Genomic DNA, 7,115 nt, shown 5'->3' with positions numbered 1-7,115 from the left:
GTATATAGAGAATAGTTTCCTCTAAAATAAAACACACATAAAAACAAGTATTATATTTTATATTTCTCCCATTTTTATCTTCCCTTTTCACCCCAACACTGGATAGACATTGAGGTTTTTAAAATTTTTTTTTATTGAAACTAATACTGAGATTGTAGCATTTGCAGAAATCAACAGATTTTGGACTAACTTTTTATTACCTCCATCTAAATCTCTTACTCTGAAAGCAGGTAGACCATTCGAAAGAGAAAGGCTCATGTCTGGATAAACAAACAAACAAAACAAAACAAAACAAAACAAAAAACAAAAACCCCCCACAAACTATCCTGTCCAGCTGTGTGGCCCAGTGGCTGAGCATCGACTTATGAACCAGGAAGTCACAGTTTGATTGCTGGACAGGGCACATGCCTGGGTTGCAGGCTCGATCCCCAGTAGGGGGCGTGCAGGAGTCAGCCGATGAATCTTTCTCACCATTGATGTTTCTATCTCTCCCTCTCCCTTCCTCTCTGAAATCAATAAAAATTTTTTTTAAAAAAATCTATCCTAAGAAAATAGTCTATTCAAGTGACTATTAGTCACCCTTTCAGAGCTAAGCTGTGTGGTACTAACAATACTATTATTAAAAGCTCATGGAATGAAGAAACTATGACCCAGAACAGACTTAATAAGGACACACAAAAAATAAACAAGAAGTTCTTGCAAGTTTGTAGTTCATGGTTGCCTGGTGCCTATGTATAAATACCCACAAGCAAAAATTCTTAAGGCCTCAGTAAGGTTGTAGTAAGGTTTTCAGCTTCCCCATCAGCTTGAATATCTAGGGATCCCACAGAGGGTTGCGGGAGGAGCAGCCACAGAAATAAACAGAAGCCTTTGCTATCACATGGCAAGTAAGTGTCGCATCTCTTGAGCATCCCAGGTATCTGGGGCAGCCCCCTGACAATGGATGAAATGATATCACATCCACCCAGAAAACAACCCAGCAGAAACAGTGAGATGACACATAAACCCACAAGCTCGGCTTATAATGTGAAACAACAATACCTGAGCACACCGCACTTCTGCAGCCACTCTAGAGAAAGGAAGGGAGTAAAATGTGTAAGAAAGCCAGAGTTAAATTACTCACTATTAGCCCCTACAGTGTGCTTCCACCCTATGTGGAGATATATATTTGTGGACGGACACACACATATGTACATGCACGCACACATGCACACATGCAGGGGGAGAATGTCCCAGTTAAATTTTTTTACTATTATAATGAGGAAAGGGGCCAACAGAAGGAGCTCCCTGGGCTAATTTTCTAGCCAGCAGCCACTGCACTGTTCCCACTAGGAGAGTGAGGAGTGAAAGCGAAGTATAATAAGTAATGACTGGCTCTGCTGGCCAGGAGAAATTATCACTATGCTTGAGAAATCTAAGCATATGCTCATCTAGGGAACATATCAGGGGTGAAGGCTGAGGAGAGGGAGGAAAGTAAACCCGGAATGGTGTGGATATATCTCTAGGACACATTGGTTTAAAAAAAGAGAAAATTTTAAAAACAAGTAACATCACCAAAAGTTACATTTTGCTAAAGCTAAGTTCCCCCAACTTTAAATTGCTTTTGAACGTGTGGCTTTATAAGGCTTTGTAAGGAGAATCCAAGCTATTTTACATTTCTTAAAGGCATCTGCTCCAATCCAGTGTATTTCTTTGTGTCAGCTTCTGTGTCTCAGCATAGCAAAAGATTCAGAATCCTCATCTATGCTCACCTACAGAGATATGTTCTGTGTAGTAGGGAAATAGGAACTAAATATTTAGGAAAATGCAGGACAAAACATTATCCAGCTCAGGAAAACCAGTTCTGCCCATGTTTCAAGGCTAAAATCTGTTTTGATGTGTCAAAAGCAAATAATTCAACATCAAACCACGGTGGGCTTGAATGTTCTTAGGATAAAAGGAATGGATGAGCATTACTTATCTTATATGACTTTCCTAGAAAATGAAGGCAACAAAATCTATAGGTTCAAGGGTTTAAAAATTTTGTTGAATCTAATTGATAGTCTGTGGCCAATCTTTAATCATGTGCCTTGCATATGAAGAGACTCAGACAGACCAGTAATATATTCTCCAATAGCCAGAGAAGTAGTAGGGTCTTGGCTTACTCTCCTGCCTGAAACAACTGGAAAAAAAAAAAAACACCCTAAGAAAAGTAAATAAGACAATGAGATATTGGACATCAACCAATGAAAGAGAGTGATACTTGAGAGATGGGAAACAAGCAAGGTGAGCCCTATGATTGACCCAATGGAGGATTTAAATATTATAATTCACCTTAATATAGGAGAAACCCTGATATAAAATAAAAATTCTTTGAAGAGTTATTTTGCATGACAAAAAGTTTCTGCCAACAACCTTATCTAAACATATTAGTTACTTTCAGATTTCTGTTGCTCTCTACTGGGTAAAGTTGCATGAATTTATACTGAAAATACCCCCATACCTAAGTCTTCATGCTAATAAATGTATGGCCGGGGCCCTGTATATTAAATGCCAATTTCTTGGGTCACATTATGGCAATCTCAGGATCAAGATCTAGCTCTGTTTGAAGCCAATTAGTAACCAGTGTGTCCTATGCTCCCTCTTGCGTCATCAAGAGGAACAAAGGCAGGGCAGTTTGTCAGAATGTAGATGTCTCCCTCCCAGCAGAGCTAATGGAGTAAAATGTGACAGGACTTAGGATAAGCAAAGTCTAAACCTATCACTATCTCGGCAAAAGTTTCATGCACTAAAAATGATGGCATAAAATGTCACCAACATGGAATGGCCTTATCTATAATAATAAAAGTGTAATATGCTAATTAAACCAGATATCCTTCTGGACAACCTTCCAAACGACCTTCCAGACAAAGCTGGGGCTATGAGGAAAGCCCTGGTCCCGGGTGCCAGAGGGAAGCTGGTGCCCGCAGCTGGGGGAAGGATGGCCTACTCTTGCATGAATTTCATGCATCGGGCCTCTAGTTTAAAATATTGACTATATGGCATATGCTTGAAGTTCTCTTTGATGAGCCAGAAGAGGTGAATTGGAGTGCTAACGGAAGGTAGGGCTATTTCCCAACTGGAAAGCACATGCCATTAAAATTAAGGTACTGTTGCCAGAGAGCAATCATAGTATCTAAATTCAAAGTCAAAAGGAAAATCCTTCAAATAGAAGGATTAATTTGTGGTGGAGGTGACTTTTATATGCAAATCTATATGGTCATGCTTCAGAGTAATTACTACCAAGGATTTACTTGTAAAACAATGCCAAATGAATGTCCAGGATAATATAGGGAAAGCCACAGTGCACATATCTTAATGCTATTACTTTCATATGGTGCTTCAGTAATTTCTTTCACAAATATTTATTAAGTATCCACTATATGGCAAGAACCTGTGATGGAAGAATTCTATATAATAAAAACCTAATATGCTAAGTGTCTGGTCATTCGGTCAGCCGTTCAACCAATCAAAGCATAATATGCTAATGATATGCTAAAGGCCACTCAACCACTTGCTATGATGTGCACTGACCACCAGGGGGCAGACAGTCTACTGGTCGACCAGTTGCTATGATGTTCACTGACCACCAGGGGCAGATGCTCTGATCGGTAGGTTAGCTTGCTGCTGGGATCTGGCTGATCAGGACTGAGCAAGATGGGTGAGACATGCCCTGGAGCCCTCCTGTGGTCCCTCCCTGGTCCTAATCATTTACTGGTGGGTCCCTTGGCCTGGTCTGTGCCCTCTCACAATTCGGGACCCCTTGGGATTTCAGAGAGCTGGTTTCAGCTCGATCCCACAGACCAGGCCAAGGGATCCCACTGGTGCATGAATTTGTGCACCGGGCCTCTAGTGATTAACACTAGAAAGACTGAAACTTAGTATATACCTATATTGCCCAAAAGCAGTCAAAATGACTGCATTGTGAAAGAATAATATCGGAGCACTCTTCACTTATGTTCCTTAGCTTTTCCAATAACTCACTTCTATTCGACATTTCTTTCATGAATTTAGGGCGCAAAAGAAATAAAATAAACAACTTATTAGAACAAGTATCACTGCATAAAGATTCAAATAACAAGTACTAGTTTAGCTTATTGAGCAACTGCAACTTATCAAGTATCAACAATTTATCATGTACTTGTATGTTATCATGTGACGGTAATCGAAAAAAAAATGAAAACTGTTATTTCAATACAGAGCCGAACTGGTCATATAAGAAATTTACTCAATCAATAATAAGAGTCATTTGATTATTTAAAAATTCCCCAAGCAGTCAAAATAACTGCTTTTGGGCAATATAAGGTATAACACATATATATATACCGGAAATGAAGGAGGGGGGAGGTAACTACAATTATTAATAAACGCATTTATATGTTGTACAAAAAGTCACAAAATTCTAAGACATTGTGTCCTTATATACATAATTGTTTTTCTAATTGAAATTAAAAAGCAGTCAAAATGACTTCCTTGGGCAATCTAGTGTTAAATAAAAACACGGGCTCTTGCCCTCAAGGAGTTGTGTTTATTTATTTATTTATTTTTTTCATCCTCACTGGAGAATTTTTTCCCATTGACTTTTAGAGAGAATGGAAGGGAGGAAGGAGGGGGAGAGAGAGAGAAAGAGAGAGAGAGAGAAGAAACACATCGATTGGTTGCCTCCCATATGTGCCCCACTGAGTCAAACCAGCCAGGGTTGTGTTTTTGTGTGTGTGTGTGTGTTTTGTTGTTGTTAATCCTTACACGAGGATATTTTTCCCATTGATTTTTACAGAGAGTGGAAGGGAGGGGGCGAGACAGAGAGAAAGAAACATCAATGTTAGAGAGACACATCAATTGATTGCCTCCCACAGGCATCCTGACCTGGGCCGGGGAGTGAGCCTACAACCAAAGTACGTGCCCTTGACGAGAATCAAACCCTTGACCTTTCAGTCCTCTGGGCTGACACTCTAACCACTGAGTAAAACCGGCCAGGGCCCTCATGGAGTTTTTGATCTAGGAAGGGAGACAAGGCCGTTAACAATTTCAATGTAATGTGAATGACACAATGGAATCCATCATTGCAACACTATACGAGCACATGGGAAGGGCAATTAACTTAGTCTGAAAGGATCACAAAGACATTCTAGAGCAAGCATGTCAAACTCAAAGGCTAACACAGGCCAAATAAACAAGGTTTAAGTTTATGTGGGCCGCAAAAAAACAAAAGCTTTAATTTTCATAGAAACGTCGGTTTATTTCAATAGAGACATGCTGAATACAAAGGGTTGAAATAAATGAGTAAATGTTAACATAAAATAATAGAACATTTTAATAAAAATAATATTTTTCTTGAACATTAACTTACCAGACACTGAATAACTGCCCAAATTAATAAGCATAACGCAAATCAACCTATTTTTCTTGTTCTCCGAAAGCGAAATATTTCCTGTTGCGCACACCAAACAAGTCAGTACTAGACTAATGACGTGGCAATCGGCTGCTAAAATATTCGCTACTCGTATTAGTGGAGAGAAATGGTGCGCCTGTGTGTCAGGCGCTTAAGGGAAATGAATGCAACATGATTCTAGTAATCAGTCATTAGTGAATGTTGTAGTATGTTATTAATAACTAGAGGTCCGGTGCACAAAAATTTGTGCACTCGGGGGGGTTGGGGAGGGTCCCTCAGGCCGGCCTGTGACCTCTCGCAGTCTGGGACCCCTCGGGAGATAACAACCTGCTGGCTTAGGCCTGCTCCAGGGTGGCAGAGGGCAGGCCCAATCCCTAGGTGGAGCCCCTGGTCGGGCTCAGAGCAGGGCCGATTGGGGAGTTGGGGCGCCACCTCCTGTCATGCACATAGCAGGGCGGATTGGGAGGTTGTGATGCCACCCTCAGTCATGCTCAGGGTAGGGCCTATTGGGGGGTTGGGGCACCTCCCCCGTCACACTCAAGGCAGGGTCGATGGGGAGGTTGCAGCACCACCCCCTGTCACACACAGAGCAGGGCCAATCAGGGGGTTGGGGCGCTGCCCCCTGTCATGCACAGAGCAGGGCCGATCAGGGGGTTGAGGAGCTACCCTGTCACTCACAGAGTAGGGCCGATAGGGGAGTTGGGGCACCGCCCCCTGTCACACACAGAGCAGGGCGGATCAGGGGGGTGGGGCGCCGCTCTCTATCACCCACAGAGCAGGACCGATCAGGGGGTTGGGGCGCCGCCACTCTCACACTCAGGGCAGGGCTGATGGGGAGGTTATGGCTCTACCCCGTCACACACAGAGCAGGGCCTGTGGGGTGGGGGTTGGGGCACCATACCCTGTCACACACAGAGCTGCAGGGCGATCAGGGGGTTGGGGAGCTCCCTCCTATCAGTCCCAGAGCAGGGCTGATCAGGGGGTTGGGGCGCCTTCCCCTGTCATGAACAGAGCAGGGCGGATAGGGAGGTTGTAGCCCCGCCCCCTGTCACACACAGTGCCGCAGGGTGATCAGGGGGTTTGGGCACTGCCCCCTGTCATGCTGATCCCGGTGCCGGGAGGCATATTACCCTTTTACTATATAGCATAGAGGCCTGGTGCACGAGTGGTGGCCGGCTGGTTTGCCCTGTAGAGTGTCCTGGATCAGGGTGGGGGTCCCCACAGGGGTGCCTGGCCAGCCTGGGTGAGGGGATGATGGCTGTTTGCAGCTGGTCACACACCCTTCAGGGTGGGGGTCCCCACTGGGGTGCCTGGCCAGTCTGGGTGAGGGGCAGAGGGCTGTTTTCAGGCTGGCGGGTGACTGAAGCTCCCAACTGCTCCTTTTTTTTTTTTTTTTTTAATTCTGGGCCAGCTTTAGCTTTGAGGCTTGGCTCCAGCTCTTAGGCCTCCATTGCTAAAAGCAGGTTTCTGGCCTTTGTTTACCTTCTATATTTGAAACAATGTTGCGATCCTGCTGGCTGAAGCCTGGTGACTAAAGCAGGTTTCTGAGGTTTTGTTTAGCTTCTATATTTGTTACATAGTTGCTTAGAGTTGCAGCTCAGAGGCCAGCAGCGGCAGGCGGGGAACGTTGGAGTCCTCTGTCAATGAAGCAAGCAAGCCTCATGTTCGCTTTAAGCTGCCTGGCTGCGGGCCGCCATCTTGGCTG

This window comes from Myotis daubentonii, chromosome 3 (genome assembly GCF_963259705.1).
Source record: "Myotis daubentonii chromosome 3, mMyoDau2.1, whole genome shotgun sequence".
Taxonomy (NCBI): Eukaryota; Metazoa; Chordata; class Mammalia; order Chiroptera; family Vespertilionidae; genus Myotis; species Myotis daubentonii.
This window is presented reverse-complemented; position numbering follows the sequence as displayed.